We start from the raw sequence: 26,118 nt of genomic DNA, 5'->3' as shown, positions 1-26,118 counted from the left end.
TCCCTCACCTTTTCACTTTCATTATCCAGGGCTGAGGTGGCTTCATCAAGCAGCAGGACTTTTGGAGAACGTATAAGTGCTCGGGCAATAGCGATTCTCTGCTTCTGACCTCCAGACAGCTGAGTGCCTTTACCTCCAACCGATGTGTTATATTTCTGAAGAATGAATGTACAATATATAGGAAACAACATTTTAACCACTCAACAAGGGCTTACATTACACTCATGACCATACTACAGATCTGTGCAGTCCCTCAAAGTATCATAGGAATATATGGGCCCAATCTCTTCTCTCAGTTTCATGGAGGAATGCAAAGGTTTTCTTACAAAAGAATGACATTTGTGGGATTGTTCCTAGAGGAGGAAATGGCATTTAAAGAAGGTATTACGTGACAATATAACCAGTGCCAACTAGTCTAATGTAGACGTGTGCCTTCCTACAGGAGTAATGCTTTGGTGAATTCTGGAGGCCTTCATGAATCTTTACACAAAACTAAGGACAGAAATTCTCACTATGCCATTTGCCATCATTTTTGTATTGATAATATTCTTAAAGGATCGGAAATGTGAATCATCTGGGATGTATTTTTAACAAGCCACCTTTAAGTGGTTACACTGGTGCTCGGTCGACTGCTTACAAACCTGATGGCGCTAAGGAGGGATATGAGGATCCACACAGATCTAGTATGTGGCTGTGAAGGAAATGTATAAACAAAGTTATATTTAGTGACAAAAAGACAAACTGGATTTACCAGAATTGCAAGAGCAAAGGAGCTTTCACTGGAGGTGTTATACACGGCACCTCAGCTCCTGGGACTCAGAGCTTTAAAGTATTAGCAAATTGCCAATAACCAGGGCAAATAGTTCCCATTTACTGTATAGAGAGGAGTAGGGGAGGCAGGGGAGTTAATATGCAAGAAAGTTGCCCAATTAGATCACAGTCCAATTACAACACAACAATTTTAATATTTCAATCTAGGCCATCTAGGAAAGAAGCTGTTCAAATATGGCGGCCGGTCTGTGCTGATTGTGATCTATAATTCATTTTATTCTCCCCCTGTGTTTGGGATGTGATTCATGCTCATTTTATAGCCTTCAATAGAGGTTAGAGTGGGAGGAGATAAATTAACCCTTGCAGACACACCCACGTCATGTGCTAAGAAGTGTGTATATTACAGGGGCCAAAAAAGATTTTACACTGAGCACACAGTGGAAACCCTGTGCTCTACAACACATGTCAAGCTACTTCAAGAGCCATTGAGTAACAGTTTTCTTGTGGGCTGCTATGTCATGTCCTAGTGATCCTTCTATCTACTCAGTCAAAGAAACCTTTTCATGTGCCGCATAGGCCACACACGAGCTCGATGGCTGTGTACATATGTATGTTTGGGATTATGATTGTGTTGTTAACTGCATAACTGTGCAAATGAAGCAGCCACCAACATGACTACAGCCACGCAAACATTAATAGCGCAGCATAGTATTCTACAATATGTGCAATATCAGGAAGGAATTTTTCCCCTAATACCGTATCTAACGACGTATCTAACGATATATCGCCAGGGTCACGGATTCCGTGACGCACATCCGGCATCGTTAGCGACGTCCGTGCATGTGACACCAACGAGCGACCGTTAACGATGGAAAATACTCACCAAATCGTCCATCGTTGACACGTCGTTCATTTTAAAAAAATCGTCGGGAACGACGAACTACAGCTTACTTGCGGCCGCCGGCAATGCGGAAGGAAGGAGGTGAGTGGAATGTTACGGCCGCTCATCTCCTCCCCTCCGCTTCTATTGGGCGGCCGCATAGTGACGCTGCTGTGACGCTTAGAAAGGAGGCGGTTAGCCGGCCACAGCGATGTCGCTAGGCAGGTAAGTGACAGCTCCAAACGATATTGTGCGCCACGGGCAGCAATTTGCCCGTGACGCACAAACGACGGGGCGGGTACGCTCGCTAGCGATATCGCTAGTGATATCACTGCGTGTGACGGGCCTTTGGTATTAAGGATGAAAGAAGACATAAGTCCATCAAATTCAACCTATAACCTATATGCTGTATCCAGACACTGTGATATATAATATGGTCCTGTTATATGAGCCTTGTAAGTTATTACATTTGTATATTAATAACATTAAAAAAGGCGCATTGACTTAAAATATCCCTCCAGATATCATTCTAGCAGAATTTATCGTTTGAAGGGGGTAAGACTAGGGACCATTCATTATTTTTTATAACCAACTATTTTTTATGTGGCTGCAGTTTTTGTCTCTTTACCCAGTCCCATGGAAGAAATTGTAATAAATATATTGGACTAAGGATGCAGAAATGTTATATATTTTATACTCTAATCCTAATCACATAGTATTTACCTCTGGCAGCTCTTCTATGAAGGAGTGGATATTGGCAGCTTTTGCTGCTTGTTCTATCTCCCCCATAGGAACTTCTCGGGAGTTGTCCCCATAGGCGATATTTTCAGCAATACTGCGGTCAAAAAGCACTGGCTCTTGGGATACGATTCCAATCTGATTTCTTAGCCATTGTACATTCAAGCCTTTGGCTGCTTGTTTGTCAAAAAGCTGAAAAGAGAAAGTAAATATTGTAAAATTTTGCAGAAAAAGGTAATACCAATATGTGAATACCATATTTTGTTAAATTTTAACACTAGAAGTCCCAGAGACGGGTCATTTAACATTTCTACCTTTGGAACCCAGAGACGGGTCGAATGACCTGAAGGATTTTAGCTAACATCCTATAATCACCGTCTTTTGTTCTGTAATTAAGGCCATTAATGTCGCACCACAGGAGGTTGTTGTTTTCCATTGAGTTTAGCCATTTAGTTTCTATTTAGTTCTATTCAGTTTAGACTAAGGGTCATTTGACCATCTTTCGGGACTTCAGGAGGGAGCTCGAACTTTCTGGGACTTCTAGTGTTAAAGGGGTTTTCCGACTTCAAGGTACATTTCTGCAGTCACGCTGTGTGCATATTAGTAAATCCTGACAATGTTCACTGTGCATACTGCACACTGTCAGGATGCAACTAATTTGTCAGATTTAGCAGGCGGTCTTGTGATCACAAGTATGGTGACTATATTATCATTCACTTCTCTCTATAGAGCATTTAGCTGTTAACAGCTAATTCCTGGTGGATTTTACACAGTATTGCCTAGTCTGGAGACAACTAAAGCAAATTCAGCATTTGGCTTCAGGTATGGCTTACAACTTTTGAATGTAAACGAGAGTATTGAGAGCATGTAAGAAGGTACACTGTTGAAACACCATTTATGTGCAGCTTATTGATGCACTTTGTACCCTTTATTCATGCCAAATTCACCGACGAACTCCTCAATATGCCATGTACGAGTACATATGTTTTGTTGCATTGTATAAATGCTTTGCTTCTGCAGGTCTGCTGAAAGAAGAGCCATGGTGTCATTTTATTTGTGGACTACACTGGACTAAAGAATAAGAAACTTTTGGTTGACAATGTAGAGTGGCGCGGTAGTGTAGCCTTGGGTGAGGGATTAACTCTAATGTGCCAGCATGCTACATGAAATACCTAGTCTTGAGTTTGTGTGTGGACTTGTGTTGGCTTTGAACCCATGTAGGCCGCATATTTGCACTGACGTCGGCCGGTCAGGACCAAATGATGATGACTCGTGCTCACAAGGAGACCAACAGTTCTTTTAAAACAACACTTTACTCAAAAGTTAATTTTTTGTAACAACTTCACACTCCAGATAGCGGGCACATATCTTCCAGCAAATTACAGTTTTGCAAGCCATGTAAAGACACAGTCTCAGTTCCCATTGAGTTGCTTCAAATCTTACTGGTCTGGTAAGTTCAAGCCCACTCAGCCCAGTATTACAGCACAGTGTGTCATCTTCTCATGATGGGATCAATCTCCTGGTCCCATCATGACCAGATTAAAGCTTTGCACTCATAGACGTCTATAGGGAAATATAGAGAAACTCCTTGGGTCATCGATTACGTTCATATGCCAGTTAAGATTAACTCAGTACCTTGATGGTTAAGAGGCCTGGCCAACTACAGTCCTGTCCACCATTTCCTATTGTTTGGGGCCACCATGCTTGTGCATCGGTCTCTTGTTTCAATGCCGTTGACACTCCAGATCTTTGTCAACACTCGAGGTGCATGCTTTCTTGCCTACTATTTCCTCTCCTTCTCCTTTGTTGCCACACATGACCCACTATATGCGACTTTCACGGAGGACTGACTATACGTCCATCATTCTGGCTTGCTAAGTCTTGAGTCTACTGAACTTTCCAGAATTAACTGTCTCTTTACCTTTGGTTCTATCCCACCCATTGTGGGCTAGTCCCAAATCTAAACTGTTGTTTACCTACAGTCTTCCTAAACAAGTACTATGCAATACATTAGCATATACAATGCTTTCTATACACTATACCTTACATTATACATTACACAGGAACACAATTACAATACATCACAGTTCACATAACATATCATATACAAAAAACACAGAACATTATTCACATTACATGACAACAATGCGACTGGTGTCTTCAGGGGCAATATGACAGCATTAGTCCACCACTATTACAATAGTTACAAATAAGCAAAGGAATGACTGGACTGAGAAAGGCCCTGATGCTATCTGAGGGACACCAAGCATAGTGACATTGACATGCTGCATTACTGGGTGAGGGCAGAGAGAGGCCACATTATGAGTAGGTTTAGGGTAGACTTAACTGTGTGGAGTAGAAAAATGGATGAGTATATAAGGAGCCTGTTAAGATTCAGGGACAAGGTGGCTGCCCTACTGTCAGTGAATGTGGAGTATCTAATAAATAAATACAAAAAGTGAAAATATAATGTCTGTCGACAGTGCCCTTGAGGTCTTGATGAAAAAATATGACCCATAAAGTAGAGTTTGTTATAAAGAAGCAAAGCCTTTAATAGAAAGTTCTGTGTGAGTCAGTGTCGCCTGAGCGAGCGACAAACTGATGTGCGACTGTGTGAGATAACGTAGTGTCGGTGTGGTGTCTATGAGAGGAACAGAGACCAGAGAAATAGTACACATATTGTTCTGGGTTATGTCAGTTTGGTTTTCTCTGCAACACGTTTAAAATGTCACTCCTGTAAGGATTGAGGCCTATTGTGCCTCTTAGGCCTCATCTGTCTTTCTGGTATGTGTGGTGTCCATTTTTACACATACAGGAGACACATTCACAAGGGTCTTCTTTAAAATCTCTGTTGATCTTCACACCTCCTTGTTTTTACATGTACTGTGTGTCAATGTGATCCACAAGGAGACGAGGTCCATTTTTAACCGCCAGCATGGACACACGGCTCCATACAAGTGAATAGGTCCATGAAAAACATGTGCAACACACAGATGTGCTATCCATATGTTTAACATTGCAAAATATAGGAGAAGCTTTGCAATATGATTACTTCTTTAGCCATACTAGATAAACACTTATGACACACAGAGGACACATGGTTGACACACATGTGACGCCCTGGCCTATCAGGTCGTCACAGAGTATTGTGCAATCTGCCCTTCTGCACAGTATCAGCATCCTCCTTGGTTACGGAGCTCTGTCCTTCAGTGTTGCTAAGATCTGAGCCAGTCAAAACCCTAGGAACACTTTACACCATACTAACCAGACACACCATTGGGGGGCCTGATGGGAATAGGGCCGCCCACTTGGGGGGTTGGTAAGGGGAGGTGAGAAGTGTCAAAGAGCAGCAGAGTGTGAAGTGGAGAGTGAAGGGTGAGGAGCTGGGCTCCGATTAGAATCCTAGGTGGCAGACTTTGGTCGGGGCCTGGGAGGAGCTGGAACCCCAGTCACAGGGGATCGTGTCAAGGGCACGGACTTACCGAGGAGGGCAGCCGGTGGCCTTGAGCCATCTCTGGCCAGGGGCTTGGGCACGATGGGGTACGTGGACCCTAAGCTGGGAAGTAGCTTCAAGCGTCCTGGTAATTTACCCGACGGGGGTGAAGTCTTCAAGATTCATCCCTCACCCACTCCAAAATCGGGGTACTAGCTCAACGAGGGGATAGGACTTTTCCCAAATTACAGTCCACCAAATCCCAAGCGTGAACCCTGAGAGCAAGCTCACTCCGTTAGCCATACGGGTGAGCGGGACCCGATTAGTTCCAGACTATAGGGTCCAACAAGTGAGAAGCTGCCACAGAAAAGGCCACAGGCTAACAAGCAACACCAAGGGCACGGATTCAAGCGTGCTCCCTCCTTGCTGCAGCGGTGCTCAGAACTCTGGTTTACAAGGTGTCGGAGTCAGTATTCTTGGACTGAGTGAGTACGCAGAGACCCTTCCTTTTCCCAACGGCACCCCCTACACCACCACTGGGCCCCAGGGCAGAAACCCCCTACCCACGGAGGGGTTAAACACCTTATTAATTATAATAATAAAGTTTATTTATATAGCGCCAACATATTCCGCAGCACTTTACAATCTGGTGGGGGGTTGTAAGACCTGTTAACATTTATATATATATATATATATATATATATATATATATATATATATATATATATATATATATATAAAAATATATATATATAGGTTAAAAAAAACACAAAAACCTGAGCTGAAACAATGTTCAGTAAACATGCAACATTAAGCATGTGAATTGCAGCCTTAAGACTAGAAAAAACCAAGGAGAAAAATTGTATGAAAAATACCCTGAATATAAATAAATAAATTGCAAGTGCTTAGTAACAGGGTACTTAGTGTATACATTTTTGCAAAAAGGTAAAAAGCTGTCTCACCTCGTCACGGTGTACCCATCTGAGACAGTCCCTAACCTACTGAAGTTAAAAACATTATCAATACCTGACTTGTGTCATGTCAAAACTCCAATATGGATGGTGGCAAGTGGTCAGCTGTGTCCCAGATAAAATACACAGCAAAGTGAGACGCAATCAGCTGTTCAGTCTCAGTACTAGGAGGGCTGCACCCCCAACTTGCAACCAAGCAAGAAAACATACAAAAAACACAAAAACCTGAGCTGAAACAATGTTCAGTAAACATGCAACATTAAGCATGTGAATTGCAGCCTTAAGACTAGAAAAAACCAAGGAGAAAAATTGTATGAAAAATACCCTGAATATAAATAAATAAATTGCAAGTGCTTAGTAACAGGGTACTTAGTGTATACATTTTTGCAAAAAGGTAAAAAGCTGTCTCACCTCGTCACGGTGTACCCATCTGAGACAGTCCCTAACCTACTGAAGTTAAAAACATTATCAATACCTGACTTGTGTCATGTCAAAACTCCAATATGGATGGTGGCAAGTGGTCAGCTGTGTCCCAGATAAAATACACAGCAAAGTGAGACGCAATCAGCTGTTCAGTCTCAGTACTAGGAGGGCTGCACCCCCAACTTGCAACCAAGCAAGAAAACATACAAAAAACACAAAAACCTGAGCTGAAACAATGTTCAGTAAACATGCAACATTAAGCATGTGAATTGCAGCCTTAAGACTAGAAAAAACCAAGGAGAAAAATTGTATGAAAAATACCCTGAATATAAATAAATAAATTGCAAGTGCTTAGTAACAGGGTACTTAGTGTATACATTTTTGCAAAAAGGTAAAAAGCTGTCTCACCTCGTCATGGTGTACCCATCTGAGACAGTCCCTAACCTACTGAAGTTAAAAACATTATCAATACCTGACTTGTGTCATGTCAAAACTCCAATATGGATGGTGGCAAGTGGTCAGCTGTGTCCCAGATAAAATACACAGCAAAGTGAGACGCAATCAGCTGTTCAGTCTCAGTACTAGGAGGGCTGCACCCCCAACTTGCAACCAAGCAAGAAAACATACAAAAAACACAAAAACCTGAGCTGAAACAATGTTCAGTAAACATGCAACATTAAGCATGTGAATTGCAGCCTTAAGACTAGAAAAAACCAAGGAGAAAAATTGTATGAAAAATACCCTGAATATAAATAAATAAATTGCAAGTGCTTAGTAACAGGGTACTTAGTGTATACATTTTTGCAAAAAGGTAAAAAGCTGTCTCACCTCGTCACGGTGTACCCATCTGAGACAGTCCCTAACCTACTGAAGTTAAAAACATTATCAATACCTGACTTGTGTCATGTCAAAACTCCAATATGGATGGTGGCAAGTGGTCAGCTGTGTCCCAGATAAAATACACAGCAAAGTGAGACGCAATCAGCTGTTCAGTCTCAGTACTAGGAGGGCTGCACCCCCAACTTGCAACCAAGCAAGAAAACATACAAAAAACACAAAAACCTGAGCTGAAACAATGTTCAGTAAACATGCAACATTAAGCATGTGAATTGCAGCCTTAAGACTAGAAAAAAACAAGGAGAAAAATTGTATGAAAAATACCCTGAATATAAATAAATAAATTGCAAGTGCTTAGTAACAGGGTACTTAGTGTATACATTTTTGCAAAAAGGTAAAAAGCTGTCTCACCTCGTCACGGTGTACCCATCTGAGACAGTCCCTAACCTACTGAAGTTAAAAACATTATCAATACCTGACTTGTGTCATGTCAAAACTCCAATATGGATGGTGGCAAGTGGTCAGCTGTGTCCCAGATAAAATACACAGCAAAGTGAGACGCAATCAGCTGTTCAGTCTCAGTACTAGGAGGGCTGCACCCCCAACTTGCAACCAAGCAAGAAAACATACAAAAAACACAAAAACCTGAGCTGAAACAATGTTCAGTAAACATGCAACATTAAGCATGTGAATTGCAGCCTTAAGACTAGAAAAAACCAAGGAGAAAAATTGTATGAAAAATACCCTGAATATAAATAAATAAATTGCAAGTGCTTAGTAACAGGGTACTTAGTGTATACATTTTTGCAAAAAGGTAAAAAGCTGTCTCACCTCGTCACGGTGTACCCATCTGAGACAGTCCCTAACCTACTGAAGTTAAAAACATTATCAATACCTGACTTGTGTCATGTCAAAACTCCAATATGGATGGTGGCAAGTGGTCAGCTGTGTCCCAGATAAAATACACAGCAAAGTGAGACGCAATCAGCTGTTCAGTCTCAGTACTAGGAGGGCTGCACCCCCAACTTGCAACCAAGCAAGAAAACATACAAAAAACACAAAAACCTGAGCTGAAACAATGTTCAGTAAACATGCAACATTAAGCATGTGAATTGCAGCCTTAAGACTAGAAAAAACCAAGGAGAAAAATTGTATGAAAAATACCCTGAATATAAATAAATAAATTGCAAGTGCTTAGTAACAGGGCACTTAGTGTATACATTTTTGCAAAAAGGTAAAAAGCTGTCTCACCTCGTCACGGTGTACCCATCTGAGACAGTCCCTAACCTACTGAAGTTAAAAACATTATCAATACCTGACTTGTGTCATGTCAAAACTCCAATATGGATGGTGGCAAGTGGTCAGCTGTGTCCCAGATAAAATACACAGCAAAGTGAGACGCAATCAGCTGTTCAGTCTCAGTACTAGGAGGGCTGCACCCCCAACTTGCAACCAAGCAAGAAAACATACAAAAAACACAAAAACCTGAGCTGTAACAATGTTCAGTAAACATGCAACATTAAGCATGTGAATTGCAGCCTTAAGACTAGAAAAAACCAAGGAGAAAAATTGTATGAAAAATACCCTGAATATAAATAAATAAATTGCAAGTGCTTAGTAACAGGGTACTTAGTGTATACATTTTTGCAAAAAGGTAAAAAGCTGTCTCACCTCGTCACGGTGTACCCATCTGAGACAGTCCCTAACCTACTGAAGTTAAAAACATTATCAATACCTGACTTGTGTCATGTCAAAACTCCAATATGGATGGTGGCAAGTGGTCAGCTGTGTCCCAGATAAGATACACAGCAAAGTGAGACGCAATCAGCTGTTCAGTCTCAGTACTAGGAGGGCTGCACCCCCAACTTGCAACCAAGCAAGAAAACATACAAAAAACACAAAAACCTGAGCTGAAACAATGTTCAGTAAACATGCAACATTAAGCATGTGAATTGCAGCCTTAAGACTAGAAAAAACCAAGGAGAAAAATTGTATGAAAAATACCCTGAATATAAATAAATAAATTGCAAGTGCTTAGTAACAGGGTACTTAGTGTATACATTTTTGCAAAAAGGTAAAAAGCTGTCTCACCTCGTCACGGTGTACCCATCTGAGACAGTCCCTAACCTACTGAAGTTAAAAACATTATCAATACCTGACTTGTGTCATGTCAAAACTCCAATATGGATGGTGGCAAGTGGTCAGCTGTGTCCCAGATAAAATACACAGCAAAGTGAGACGCAATCAGCTGTTTAGTCTCAGTACTAGGAGGGCTGCACCCCCAACTTGCAACCAAGCAAGAAAACATACAAAAAACACAAAAACCTGAGCTGAAACAATGTTCAGTAAACATGCAACATTAAGCATGTGAATTGCAGCCTTAAGACTAGAAAAAACCAAGGAGAAAAATTGTATGAAAAATACCCTGAATATAAATAAATAAATTGCAAGTGCTTAGTAACAGGGTACTTAGTGTATACATTTTTGCAAAAAGGTAAAAAGCTGTCTCACCTCGTCACGGTGTACCCATCTGAGACAGTCCCTAACCTACTGAAGTTAAAAACATTATCAATACCTGACTTGTGTCATGTCAAAACTCCAATATGGATGGTGGCAAGTGGTCAGCTGTGTCCCAGATAAAATACACAGCAAAGTGAGACGCAATCAGCTGTTCAGTCTCAGTACTAGGAGGGCTGCACCCCCAACTTGCAACCAAGCAAGAAAACATACAAAAAACACAAAAACCTGAGCTGAAACAATGTTCAGTAAACATGCAACATTAAGCATGTGAATTGCAGCCTTAAGACTAGAAAAACCAAGGAGAAAAATTGTATGAAAAATACCCTGAATATAAATAAATAAATTGCAAGTGCTTAGTAACAGGGTACTTAGTGTATACATTTTTGCAAAAAGGTAAAAAGCTGTCTCACCTCGTCACGGTGTACCCATCTGAGACAGTCCCTAACCTACTGAAGTTAAAAACATTATCAATACCTGACTTGTGTCATGTCAAAACTCCAATATGGATGGTGGCAAGTGGTCAGCTGTGTCCCAGATAAAATACACAGCAAAGTGAGACGCAATCAGCTGTTCAGTCTCAGTACTAGGAGGGCTGCACCCCCAACTTGCAACCAAGCAAGAAAACATACAAAAAACACGGATTCAAGCGTGCTCCCTCCTTGCTGCAGCGGTGCTCAGAACTCTGGTTTACAAGGTGTCGGAGTCAGTATTCTTGGACTGAGTGAGTACGCAGAGACCCTTCCTTTTCCCAACGGCACCCCCTACACCACCACTGGGCCCCAGGGCAGAAACCCCCTACCCACGGAGGGGTTAAACACCTTATTAATTATAATAATAAAGTTTATTTATATAGCGCCAACATATTCCGCAGCACTTTACAATCTGGTGGGGGGTTGTAAGACCTGTTAACATTTATATATATATATATATATATATATATATATATATATAGAAATATATATATATAGGTTAAAAGACTGTTTGGTGGACTTCCTTGTGTTATGCTGCCACCTGCTGTCAAAACAGAGAAAAGCGGGAAAAAGTCCTGCTGCTGAAGTGACTTGATTGAGTCTGCAACAGGAGGAGGAGGAGTCGACATGTGGCTGTGTTTTGCAGCGAGGAGTGTGCTGGAGTGGGCTGTAAGATAGAAGGCCTCAGTCTGCCCTGTTTTTCCGAGGTCCAAGTACCTCAGAGTGTTGCGTGGTGTCCCCCCCAAGACACAGATCCAAAGAGGCTGGATGTGGAGCGAGGAGCCAGACAGCACGTGCAAATTACAAAATTACAGATCCAAAGAGGCTGGATGTGGAGCGAGGAGCCAGGCAGCACGTGCAAGTTACAGACCCGGGACAAAGACTGAACTTTAGAGGTGTCTGCCAGCGGAATACGGGCCCCAACGGTGACGAGGTACCCCACGCTGAAACCTGCAGTTAAGTGTGCACACTACTTTTAGTTAGGGACAGATAGGAAAAGACTCTGCACTGTGTTATACGAGTAAGGTAACAAAGACTCTGCGTTTTTTTGTTTAATAAGGATTTCTGTGTTTTGCTTTTGGGAGTACAATCTGAGGCTTCCTACCCTTGACAAGTTATTCAAAGTAATTGTATGTATATTGCATTATCTCTACTGCTGTGCACATTCCCGCTTTTCTCCCCTTCCCACACTTTTCCTCTACCTGTGTTGTGCAATACATTATTAAATTTGCATTGATTAACCACCGTGGTTCCGTGCAGTCCTTGCGTATCCCGTTACCTGCAGGTTATTACATTTGGCGTAGTCGGCAGGATACGCAGGCTGGTACGGAACAATGGATGGACAGGGGGGTGTCGCTGATGGGGGTGTCGCTGATGGAGGTGTACTAATACAACCTGATGGGGGAATACCAGCAAGGCAGCTGTCCCTGGGGGCTATGCTGACCCATATACCAAAATTTACTGGCAACAATGTACCTCTCCATGACTGGGCGCAGAGAGTGAGGGGCATGTTGAGAGTAGCAGGAGTGACTGCAGAAAATCAAGGGGAGATATTGCTGATTGCCCTTGAAGGCCATGCTCAAGAGACTATTTTATTGCGCCCTGAGAGTGAACGAAAGACGTTAGAGCAGGTGGTGAAGATTCTTGAGAGAGTGTATGGCGGGAAACCAGAAGCAGGAGATTTACAGGCGCAACTGTTCTACAGGCTGCAGGGTGAAGAAGAAGGTCTGCCACAGTATGCAAATGCACTCCAGAGAATAATGAGACAAATGCTTACAGCAGAGCCAGAGCTAGCACAAACCCCCAGTTATGCTGACCGTACCCTGCGAGATCAATTCCTCCGTGGGTTACATAACCCCAAGATCAAAGGTGCCCTCCGTGAACGACTCAGGGTAGACAAAAAACTAACTTTCCAGGAAATATTGGAAGAAGCAGTCTCCCGCACACAAACTGAAAATTGCGACCCGCAGAACGCCTTGGGTGAAGTTTGTATGCATAAGGTAGTCCCGGGTGAGAAAAACTGAGAACCGAGCCAACTTGAGGCTAAAGTGGATCAGTTACAAGAGACTGTTACTGCTCTACAAGAGTTGCTGAAGAATATGCAAGCCCCGGCGTCAGAAGTAAGAACGACAGCACCGCGATCAAATACCCGCACGCATACCTATCAAGAAGAGAGGGGACAGATCGAGCAGAGACGACCGAGACCCGCTGGAGACTACCAGTGTTGGAACTGTGGAAATCGGAACCATTTATTCCGACACTGTCCGGAGAGGAAGACGTCGCAAGAAAGACCGCCGTTAAACTAGTGCCTCCCTCCATGGATGGGCACATGGTGGGGAGACCAACTGAGCTTAGAGAAAACCAACGCCCTGAAGATATAGCAGCCTGCACGCCGACGATCACGGCCGAATTTGAAGGGAAAGAAGTAAAATGCCTGATGGATACTGGGTCCCAAGTGACCACCATGCCAGAACAGTTCTTCTACCAACATTTTGGACAAACTGTATCCATTGACAAAGGGGCACATATCAAACTGAGGGCTGCAAACAATCTTCCCATTCCGGTTGAAGGGGTCGTGTGGATGAACATACGTGCCTGTGGCCAGAACTTAGGCAAAAAAGGGATTGTGTTAACGGAGGGCCGGTACGACAGAGAGGTGCCAGCTATCGTGGGCATGAACGTCCTGAAAGAATTAGACCAGTTGCTCTTCAACAAGGGGGGCTGTGATTACTGGAAGACGACAGTTGCTAACAGGCCCGCCCAAAAGGTCTTCCAACACCTTATCCGTGCCCGAGGACTGTGGAAGAATGGTGGGAGCCGCTACCCGGTGGGGAGGGTTCGAGTCCCAAGACAGACAACAATTACTCTACCTCCAAATCGTGAGACAGTCCTCACCTTGCCAGTCGGGGCCCACCGTACACTCGAGGGGATGGAGGTGTTGGTGGAGCCTTACCGTGGTGAAGAGAACGGAGACGAACCGTTGGTGGCTCGCACTTTAGCAACAGTAAGAAATGGAAGGGTCCCTTTCCGTTGCGTGAACACCGGTGAACAGGCCTACACCTTGACCTCGGGAGTTGTTCTGGCCCATGTCTACCTGGCGCCTGAAGAGGTGGCGGCTGCAGAATCGATTGAATTGCAGCCCATGGCAGGGGAAGCCTGGACTTGGGCTCTTTCTATGGAAAGAAAAAAGAAACCCACTGATCAATGGAACAGTCGCGTCATCTTAGGGCAGATGGGAGTGGACCTGAGCCCCTTCGATTCGGAGCAAGCCCAAGCCATAGAGGACTTTATTTGGGAGAATCAAGCCACGTTCTCCTGTCACGCAGAAGATTTCGGCTGTACTGACAAGATTCAGCACGAAATACCCCCAGGAGATGCCCCACCGATCAGGGAAAGGTACAGGCAAATACCCCCAAAGTACTACCAAGAGTTAAAAGAGCTTTTGGCGCAGATGCTGAAGAGCGGGGTGGTAAGAGAAAGTCAGAGTCCATGGGCTGCCCCAATCGTGCTGGTCAAGAAAAAGGATGGGTCTACCCGCTTCTGTGTTGACTACCGCAAGCTTAATGGATGCACGGTTCGTGATTCCTACCCTCTGCCCCGGATAGAGGAGTCCCTGTCGGCGTTGGGAAAGGCACGTTACTTCTCCTCCCTCGATCTGGCCAGCGGATATTGGCAGGTCCCTGTGGCAGAGAAAGACAAGGCCAAGACCGCATTTATTGTACCCATGGGACTCTTCGAGTTCAATCGCATGCCATTTGGACTAAATAATGCCCCAGGAACTTTTCAGCGCCTCATGGAAAGTTGCCTTGGAGACATGAACTTCGAGGCCACATTGATTTACCTGGACGACATAGTAGTGTATTCTGCAACCTTTGAGAAACATCTAGAAAACCTGGGCCAAGTGTTTAAGCGGTTACGGGCCCATGGGCTTAAACTAAAACCAAAAAAATGTCGGATCTTTCAGGAAGAGATTGAATATCTCGGACACAAGGTGTCGGAAGCCGGCGTACAGCCCTCCGATGGGAAAGTGAGAGCAGTGCTACAATGGCCCATACCCAGCACAGTGAGGGAGGTTCGAGCTTTCCTGGGGCTAGCCGGTTATTACCGTCGCTTTATCAAAGATTTCGCGAAGGAGGCAGAACCTTTGCACGAATTGCTCCGAGGCACTGCGAAAGGACCAAAAGCACAGAAAATTTGCTGGGGACCAAGACAAGCAGAAGCCTTACACCGATTGAAAGAGGCCTTGGTTAGCGCCCCTGTGCTTGCCTATGCAGACTATAACCTCCCCTTTCGGTTGTATACAGATGCGAGCCTCTACGGTCTGGGTGCAGTACTGGCCCAGGTACAGAATGGTACTGAACGGGTGATTGCATATGGAAGTCGGACGTTGCGAGAAGCCGAGCGCAACCCCGAGAATTACAGTTCCTTTCGGTTGGAGTTACTGGCACTAGTATGGGCAATAACCGAAAGGTTCTCGGAATATCTCACGGGAGCTCAAATTGAAGTCTATACGGATAATAACCCCCTGGCTCACATCTCCACCGCCAAACTGGGAGCAATGGAACAGAGGTGGCTGGCACGACTCTCCAGATACAATTATCATGTGCAGTACCGCTCTAAGCATGAAAATCAGAATGCAGATGCCCTTTCTCGTGTTACCACCGAAGCCCCAGTGGGGGAGAGAGATGAACAGTTGGAGGAAGACGAAATTCCGGACTTTAGTAAATTCACCGCTCAAGTGGTAGAGGCTCGTATGCTGGAAATTACGTCGGGCACGACATCACGCCTGCTTGGCCAAACCAGAGAGGAATGGGTGAAAATCCAGTCATCTGACCCAGAACTGCTTCAAGTGAAAGAGTGGGTGATCCAGCAGCGCAAGCCTAGAAAGGAAATACGGGCCACGCTGTCGCACGTGGCCCTCCAGATTCTCAGCCAGTGGGATAAGCTGTCGGTGCAAGAAGGGATGCTGTATCGCAAGGTGCACCTAGCTACAGAGTTGGAAGTACGGTGGCAAGTAGTGATACCCCAGAAGATGCAGTACCATTGGCCCGAGAGGCGCATGAGAAGGGAGCCCATTTCGGACCGGACAAGACTTACCAGTGGTTGTAAAGAATAGTATACTGTCCTCAGATACTTCGGGCAGTAGAGAAGGCCTGTAAACTGTGCCGTTCCTGCGAGTTAAGTAAGGCTCCTCCACAGCAAGCACCAGTACAGACTATTGTAACCAAAGAGCCGTTGGAAGTACTCATGATCGATTATCTCAAGATTGGCCACTCCCACCGGGGCTATCAGTTCTGCCTTGTGATGACAGATCACTTCTCCAAATTTGCGGTGGTGACGCCCACCAGAGATCAGACGGCTGAATCAGCTGCTCGAGCCATCAGTGATGACTTTATCCGGGTGTACGGCTGCCCCAAAAGAATACATTCTGACCAAGGAGCTTGCTTTCAGGGCAGTGTCATGAGAGAGCTGCAAAGGATTTACGGAATGCAGAAGTCAAGGACTACGCCTTATCATCCACAGGGCAACGGAGCCTGCGAGAGATTTAACCGGACCCTCCTACAAATGCTACGCACGTTGGAGGATGATCGTAAGAATCACTGGCCCGGCTATCTCGCAGAACTCGTGTGGGCGTACAATAATCGTGTCCACTCCACCACTGGGTACACCCCATACGTGCTACTGTTTGGAAGAGCCGGAAGAGGCATTGAAGAGCTGAACCTAGCTCCCCCCGAGATCAGTGAAGGTCAGAGCGTAGGTTCCTGGGTTGATTGTCACCGTCGACGGCTGGAGACTATCCATCGAATTGTCACCAAGCGGTTGCAAGAAAAGACACACCCGCAGCGGAAACCTGTGTGTGAAATCCCGTTCTTACCAGGAGACAGAGTACTAGTTGCAGAGAAACACCCGAGACACAAGTCGAGCGAGCGCTGGAAAACAGAGCCGTACATTGTGATCAGAAGAATCTCGCCCCATGGATCAGTATACGAAGTGAGAGGCGAGCAAAGAGGCGGCACCCTCATCCTGCATCGTAATATGCTGAGGCCCTGCTATTCAGAAGACAGGACCAGACAAAGTACCTCGGAGACGGTGCCCGTGCCTGTTCCTGTTACCTTCGAAGAGGGCTCTGACGATGAAGAATGGTGGCGGGCCCCGACCAACCCAGCAGACTGGGAGAGATCCACACCCCCATCCGTTCAAGACACAGGTGTCACCCCTGCAGAGCAGGAGTCACTAATCTCCAGAGATGGGGACGGGAATACTGTACTCCCTGATACGGCGCCGACATCTGGCGAGTTAGCTGTGGTGCCACGCCGGACTGAGCGGGCTAATGCTGGTATTCCCCCTGATCGGTACTTGGCAGACGAATTTGTGTGTTCTGTCACTGAATCCTGTTTTACGACATTGGCTCCCAAGCAACAGGTTGTGAAGCAGGGCAGGAGTTGCCACCGTGTGCCCCTTTGCAGAGTGCCTCAGGAGTGTATCGGCCGGGACGGCCGAGGTTAAAGAGGGGGGGAAATGTAAGACCTGTTAACATTTATATATATATATATATATATATATATAAAAATATATATATATATATAGGTTAAAAGACTGTTTGGTGGACTTCCTTGTGTTATGCTGCCACCTGCTGTCAAAACAGAGAACAGCGGGAAAAAGTCCTGCTGCTGAAGTGACTTGATTGAGTCTGCAACAGGAGGAGGAGGAGTCGACATGTTGCTGTGTTTTGCAGCGAGGAGTGTGCTGGAGTGGGCTGTAAGATAGAAGGCCTCAGTCTGCCCTGTTTTTCCGAGGTCCAAGTACCTCAGAGTGTTGCGTGGTGTCCCCCCCAAGACACAGATCCAAAGAGGCTGGATGTGGAGCGAGGAGCCAGACAGCACGTGCAAATTACAAAATTACAGATCCAAAGAGGCTGGATGTGGAGCGAGGAGCCAGGCAGCACGTGCAAGTTACAGACCCGGGACAAAGACAACTTTAGAGGTGTCTGCCAGCGGAATACGGGCCCCAACGGTGACGAGGTACCCCACGCTGAAACCTGCAGTTAAGTGTGCACACTACTTTTAGTTAGGGACAGATAGGAAAAGACTCTGCACTGTGTTATACGAGTAAGGTAACAAGGACTCTGCGTTTTTTTGTTTAATAAGGATTTCTGTGTTTTGCTTTTGGGAGTACAATCTGAGGCTTCCTACCCTTGACAAGTTATTCAAAGTAATTGTATGTATATTGCATTATCTCTACTGCTGTGCCCATTCCCGCTTTTCTCCCCTTCCCACACTTTTCCTCTACCTGTGTTGTGCAATACATTATTAAATTTGCATTGATTAACCCCCGTGGTTCCGTGCAGTCCTTGCGTATCCCGTTACCTGCAGGTTATTACAGGGTTGTATAGACAAAAACAAAACAAAATAGTACATAATTCAACAGCTACAGTAGGAATGAGGAGCCTGCTCGAAAGCTTACAATCTATGGGGAAATGGGGGGACACAAAAGGTGAAGCACACTTGTAGATCTGGCCGGCCATTGTTATGCTAGTTTATTGGTTACATATAAAGATGAATAATCTGGTCTTTAGACAGTAACCTTTTGGGTGCCCTTACGTGCTATTGGTTGTATGGAGGATGTGAGTACAGAATTAGGAGAGAGAAGGTTACGAGTAGCATTTAGAAGGTGGGACAGGGGAGAGTTAGGTTAGTAAGTTATTATGATAAGCTTGTCTGAAGAGATGTGTTTTTAATGTACGCTTAAAAACTTGGGGGCTGGATATTAGTCGCATTCTTTTTATTAGTGCATTCCAGAAAACTGGCGCGGCACAAGAAAAGTCTTGGAGACGGAGGTGTGAGGTTCGTGTTATGGAGGATGTTAGTCTAAGATCATTTGCGTAACAAAGGGGGCGGGTAGAATGATAGACAGAGATGAGGGATGAGATATATGGTGGTGCAGAGCTATGGAGAGCTTTGTGGGTGAGGGATATGAGTTTGTGTTGTATTCTGTAGCTGATAGGTAGCCAGTGTAGTGACTGGCACAAGGTGGAGGCATCGGTGAAGCGGCTGGACAGGAATATGACCCTGGCTGCTGCATTCAAGATGGATTGGAGAGGGAAGAGTTTGGTCCGAGGGAGACCAATCAATAATGAGTTGCAGTAATCCAGGCGGGAATTAATAAGAGCGACAGTAAGGGTTTTTGCAGTTTCGAAAGTAAGAAATGGTCGGATTCTGGAGAGGTTTTTGAGATGCAGGTGACATGTGCGAGTGAGTGATTGTATATGGGGAATGAAGGAGAGTTCTGAGTCAAATATGACCCCAAGACAGCGAGCATGCTGCTTGGGAATAATGATTAAATCATCGAAGGTAATTGAGATGTCGGTTGTAGGTTGGTTGGTAGAGGGAGGAAACACAAAAAACTCAGTTTTGGAGAGATTCTTGCTGCCATACCACCACCACCGGGCTCCCCCATCAACAACAGCCGTGGTACTCCATCTTACCATGCACCGTGGGTGGCGTCACGAACTTCTAACTCCCCTGTATATACCCCCCTTTTGAAACTCGAGTGACCGCGCGAACCCCCGGGTCCGGAGACCCCTCGAGCCACCGCGGTTCCGGATACGAGCGGCTCGGCCGCTGGCATGGGGGCGGTACACACACATACACACTGATAGCCATACAGATATACAAAATGGACTGCGCAATGTGCATTTTTTAAACAAATGCACGAAAAGGGCTTAGGCTAAGTTCACACGAGCATAAAAATCCAATTTTCATGTATAAAATGTGGACTTTTTTATAGGTATTTTCATTTGGAAACAATCCACATGGCATCCATTTTCATACATCAGCAGTTATTAAAATTTACAAGAATAAATACTGTTTCCTACATTAAAGAGTTGGAATGTATCCATAAGAATCAGATGCTGTATGGACACTGGTGTAACTTGAATTTCATGGGCCTCAATGCAAAAGTTCCATTGGGGCACCCAATTATTACAAGTCTTTAATAGCATTGGTCTTTTCATATAGAAAATGGGATGTTTTACGCCCCCTAGGTTCTAGGACCTGGGTGCAATTGCAAGCCCTGCACCTACTGTAATTATGCCCCTGTATATGATGGTTGATCCCTATGGGATTCAATTTTGTTAGTGTTCTCATGACATCTCATCCGCCATAAGGAGAAGACAAGAGCATGCTGTGATTTTTTTCAAGTCGATATTCATTTTGTGGGGAAAAAAAAACGGTCATCTGCACAGCCATATTGAATGACACAGGTTCAAGTGTTGTCAGATTTTTCCACACAGGCTGAAAAGGCCATGAACTAAAGGCCACTTTACACGCAACGACATCGCTAACGAGATGTCGTTGGGGTCACGGAATTCGTGACGCACATCCGGCCTCGTTAGAGACGTCGTTGCGTGTGAAACGCAGGAACGACCGTTAACGATCAAATTTACTTACCTTATCGTTGATCATTGATACGCCATCCATTTCCTAAATATCGTTGCTGTTGCAGGACGCAGGTGGTTCGTAGTTCCTGCGGCATCACACATCACTATGTGTGACACCGCAAGAACGAGGAACTACATAGTACCTGCGGCCGCCGACAATGAGGAAGGAAGAAGGTGGGCGGGATGTTCCGCCCGCTCATCTCTGCCCCTCCGCTTCTATCGGATGGCTGCCGTGTGACGTCGCTGTGACACCGCACGAACCGGCCCCTTAGAAAGGAGGCGGTTCGCCGGCCACAGAGACGCCGCAGCGAACGTAAGTCCGTGTGATGGGTGTAAGCGATGTTGTGCGCCACGGGCAGCGATTTGCCCGTGACGCATAACCGACGGGGGCGGGTATGCTCGCTAGCGATCTCGCTAGCGAGATCGCAGCATGTAAAGTGCCCTTTAGTCTTAAAGTCTCAGTTACCAAAACACATTCGGTCCAATTCATTAAAGTGTTTATGCTAAAATGTTGTAAATTTTGAAAAGTTGCAAAATGTTTGCGGCTTGCCGTTTTCACATCACTTTTGGTCTGTTCCACCAGAGTGGGTGGAGATGGGTAGGAGTTAGGGCGGGATGTGGGGTGGTTATGCCCGCCTGTCAATATTACCAAAAGGCATGGCGTGTCTTATAGCAGAAATGTTACTTTAGTCTCCGACTGGAGTTACATTTTTGGCAAGGCGCACGGAGGCATACGCCACTGGTAATATACGTAAAAATCAATTGAGTGGCGAGCACATCTTAATAAATTTGGCACATCCTATCTCTGCCTACCCCTCAAATGAAACAGAGTATATTAGAAGGTTGCAGAGCATTTTATTACAGTGATAAGTTGTACAAGTAATAGAAAACCATAAATGTTCATCCATTTAAATCCCCTTTTCTGAAAATGGTGCTTCCGTGATGAACATAAACTGCAATCCCAGTGCAGGACCAAGGGGTTTGGATTCGCAGTGGAGGACACACATTCTGCATTATTAGGCTATGTGCCCACGGGGACAGTGTCCTGTGGATATATCCGCAAGACATTCCACAGGTGCTTTCAGGAAACAGCACCACAACTTTTGTCTGTTTCCAGGCTGCGGAATGTCCTGCGGATATGGTGCGGTCATTCTGCATTGAGGATACAGTACCATGGCTTCGGCACTGCATCCTCAATGCAGAACAAGTGCTGCAGTGATCGGGAGTTCATACTCACCTCCATCACGCAGCACCTCGCTTTCCGGCAGCCGGGTCACTCTGTCATCGTCTGGTGCACTGTGCTGGAGGTGGGCGGGCCTGCACTAGCTCCGGCTGTCACATGACCGGAGCTCGTGCAGGCTCCGCCCACCTCTTCCTTCCTGTACCTGGATTCACCGCGCTCCTGTACACCGGACGGAGAAAGTGACTCCGGTGAGGCAGGTAAGTATATGGGACCCTGCGGAGAAATCCGCAACAATAATTGACATGCTGCAGATTTTTCCGCACGAAAATCCGCACGATTTCCGCTGCGGAAAAATCCACAACGTGGGCACAGCATTTCCCAAATGCCATAGAAATGGCTGGGGAGTAGCTGTGCTGCAGATTTCTGGAAAATCTGCGGCTTTTCCGCGAGAAATCCGCGGCAAAATCCGCGCATTTTCCGCAGCGTGGGCACATAGCCTAACACTACTCTATAGATTTATGATAATACTTGATTTTTTTGATATTGTAACAATGTTAATACGTGAGATCTTACCACTGCTCCTTGGGATGGATCATAAAACCTCTGGAGGAGCTGGATAGAGGTGCTTTTTCCACATCCACTGCTGCCCACAAATGCCACGGTTTGTCCTCTAGATATTGAGACAGACAGCGCTTTCAGCACAGGCACATCCGGACGAGATGGATAGTTGAAGGAAACTTTTGATATTTCTAAATTGCCTTCATATTTTTCCTGTTTGCAGAGAAATTACATACAAATTGAATAAAAACAATATTATAAGATTTATTAAACCAGAAAAATGTTATTAAACATAATGGCTGTGCTACGCTCTATATCATTCACTTACCGGTTTCTGTCCTTCTGTGCTGTAGCTGTCAATGGATGGCTCAGTGTGGAATAGATGAAACAAATGGGAGGCTCCAGATTTTGCTTTTGCATAATCGGGAGCAAAGGACAAAGTTTGTCCTACAGTAACAGCTCCATACGCCAGGCAGGAAAACACACTGTGAAATATAGCCATTATTTTCATCAGAAAACATTTTATTTACTTTTGTAACTCTAAACCTCAGTGCATACATACAGTTCAAATGGATCAAACACAATGGATCATTATTTTTTACTTTTTTATATATTAAGGTTTACATTATTTTATAATAATAAGGCCCTATTCACACTGTATTTTCTTGCAATGTGTTCCGAGTCCTGCCTGAATAGCTCCAAAAATGGGATTTAGATGGATCCCCGATGATTTGCAATGACTGTAATGAACTCTGCTTTTTTTCCGAAAGTATACAGAGGGATAAGCTGTGGAAGAGAGCGCAATAGGGTCTTACCAGGCAGGGCAAAAGGCAAATGTAGGTGGGAAAACTCACCTAGTAGGGTTGTGACAGTCACAAGTTCAATAATCACGTTGTAGTAAAGACGAACAGCTACAGCCCCGGAGAGAATAGATAAAAGTCACTTTTTCTGAAAGTGTCCTTCCATTCTGATGTTTACAGCAATGTGATCTGTACGTTTTGTGCTCGTCTGAACATCTGAGCTAATTTACATTTTTACAAAAAGCATTAATGAAATTCATTTCAACTCTGTGTCATTGCAGTCTATTGCATTGTCTGGTGTTAACCTGATTCCCATTTTAAGGGCTATTCAGGTGGTACTGCCGAAAAGTGTAAATAAGAACAGATATTTATGCCAAATTCATGCTGATTATATATCCACTTGTACATTTATATACAGTATAACACAAAAGTGAGTACCCCCCTCACATTTTTGTAACTTTTTTTTATATCTTTTCATGTGACAACACTGAAGATATGACACTTTGACACAATGTACAGTAGACAGTGTACAGCTTATATAACCATGTAAATTTGGTGTGTCCTGTAAATAACTCAACAGCCGTTAATGTCAAAACCACCGGCAACAAAAGTGAGTACAACCCTAAGTGAAAATGGTGAAATTGTGCCCAAAAGTCAATATTTTGTGTGGCCACCATTATTTTCAAGCACTGCCTTATCTTTGGACATGGAGTTAACTAGAGCTTCACAAGAGCCACTGGATCCTCTTCCATTCTCCATGACATGGAGTTGGTGGATGTTAGAGACCTTGTGCTCCTCCACCTTCTGTTTGATGATGCCCCACAGATGTTCAATAGAGCTTAGATGTGGAGATGCTTGGCCACTCCAGCACCTTTATCAACAGTTTCTTTAGCTCGTCTTGGAGGGGTGTTTGGGGTCGTTTTCATGTTGGACTACTGCCCTGCTGCCCAGTTTCTGAAGGGATTATGCTCTGCTTCAGTGTATCACAGTACATATTACAATTCATGGTTCACTCAGTGAACTGTAGCTCCTCACAGCCGACAGCACTAATGCAGCACCAAACCATGACACTCCCACCACCATGCCAGGGTTTCAGGAGTAAAATTGTATAAAATCTTCCTAATTTATTGAAACATATTAAAATCCACGTTAGACAGAGAGTTACTCAGTTACTCACTCACTGAATGACTATCTGTTCAGCATAGATTTTAATTCAAAAACATTAACCCTGACATACAAAGCCATCCACAACCTGTCTCCTCCTTATCTGTGCCCTAGTCTCCCATTACTTACCTGCACGCAACCTCCGATCCTCACAAGATCTCCTTCTCTACTCCTCTCTTATCTTCTCTTCCTCAATCGCATACAAGATTTCTCCCGTGCCTCCCCCATACTCTGGAACGTTCTACCCCAGCATATCAGACTCTCTCCTACAGTGGAAAGCTTCAAGAGGAACCTGAAGACTCATCTCTTCCAACAAGCCTACAACCTACAATAAGCCTCAGTCCAGTACACCACTGAGCAACCAGCTCTGTCCTCACCTTTTGCACCATCACCCATTCCCTGTAGACTGTGAGCCCTCGCAGGCAGGGTCCTCAATCCTTCTGTACAAGTCTGTTTTGTATTGTTATTGATTGTTGTACTTGTTTTCATATATACCCTTTTCACTTGTAAAGCACCATGTAATTAATGGCGCTGTAATAAATAATAATAATAATGTTTCAATGAATTAGGATGATTTTATAGAATTATTACCACTGGAACCTCGTTATTTCTTATGGCATTAGCCGCAGGCCAGCTGCTTGGGGATGGACTCCCAGTGTCTGCTAGACACCATGGGTCTTGCAAGACTGAATAGATGCACGGTGAGGCTAACTAATTCTTTAATTCCGGTGTACTCCCATCACCATGCATAATTGTAGGCAGGACACACTTGTCTTTGTACTCCTCACCTGGTTTCCACCACACATAAGCTTGACACCAACTGAACCAAATAAGTTTATTTTGTCTCATCAGTAATCCATGTCCTTAGTCTGCTTGTTTTCAGGAAACTGTTTGTGGGATTTCGTGTTCTTCAACTTTAGAAGAGGCTTCCTTTTGGGACGATAACCATGCAGACCAAATTGTTGCATTGTGCAGTGTATGATCTGAGCACTGAAAGGCTGACCAATCCACTACTTTTACCTCTGCAGCAATGCTGGCAGCACTCATATATCTATTTTGAAAAGACATCCTCTGGATATGACGCTGAGCATGAGCACTCAACTTCTGACCATGGTGAGGCCTGTTCTGAGTGTAACCTGTCAAGTTAAACTGTTGTATGGTCTTGGCCATCGTGCGGCAGCTTAGTTTCAGGGTGATGGCAATCTTCTTATAGCTTAGGCCATCTATATGTAGAGCAACAATTCTATTTTTTATATCCTTAGAGAATTCTTTGCCATGAGGAGCCATGTTGAACTTCCAGTAACCAGTATGAGAGAGTGTGTGAGCGATACATAAGATTGTACAAACCTGAGACCGTTTAACACTAATGAGTAACATGATACCAGGTAACGGAAATGGCTAATTGGGCAAAATTTCAAAATTTCGTCATTATCACTTAGGGGTGTATTCACTTTTGTTGCCATCGGTTTAGACATTAATGGCTGTGTGGTGTTATTTAGATACCAAATTTACACTGTTATACAAGCTGTACACTGACTACTTTACATTGTATCAAAGTGTCATAACTTCAGTCTTGTCATATGAAAATACATAATATAATATTTACAGAAATGTAAGGCGTGTAATAATTTTCATTATATATATATATATATATATATATATATAAATATGTATATATATATATATATATATATATATATATATATATATCTTTAAAGTATACCCCTACTCTAAATAAAGAATATATTAGAAGTCATAAAGACTTTATAAAAGCACAAGATCACAGACCCTTTGAGTAAGATGTGATAAATGTGCTCCAAATTGAGTTAGAGGTCTGTTCTACTTGCTTTACATTTAAGACAGTATTTGCCCCTCACTAGACATTTTTTAAAAAGTTTCCAGAAAGGGACTATGACGTAATAAATTTATAA

At 44.2% G+C, this 26,118-nt stretch overlaps 1 pseudogene; it reads right to left on the bottom strand.

Moving 5' to 3' along the window:
• The window catches only part of LOC142243446 (ATP-binding cassette sub-family B member 5-like), a 125,930-nt pseudogene that overhangs the window by 1,277 nt on the left and 98,535 nt on the right, over positions 1-26,118 (bottom strand).

This window comes from Anomaloglossus baeobatrachus, chromosome 6 (assembly GCF_048569485.1).
Source record: "Anomaloglossus baeobatrachus isolate aAnoBae1 chromosome 6, aAnoBae1.hap1, whole genome shotgun sequence".
Classification (NCBI taxonomy): Eukaryota; Metazoa; Chordata; class Amphibia; order Anura; family Aromobatidae; genus Anomaloglossus; species Anomaloglossus baeobatrachus.
This window is presented reverse-complemented; position numbering and strand designations above follow the sequence as displayed.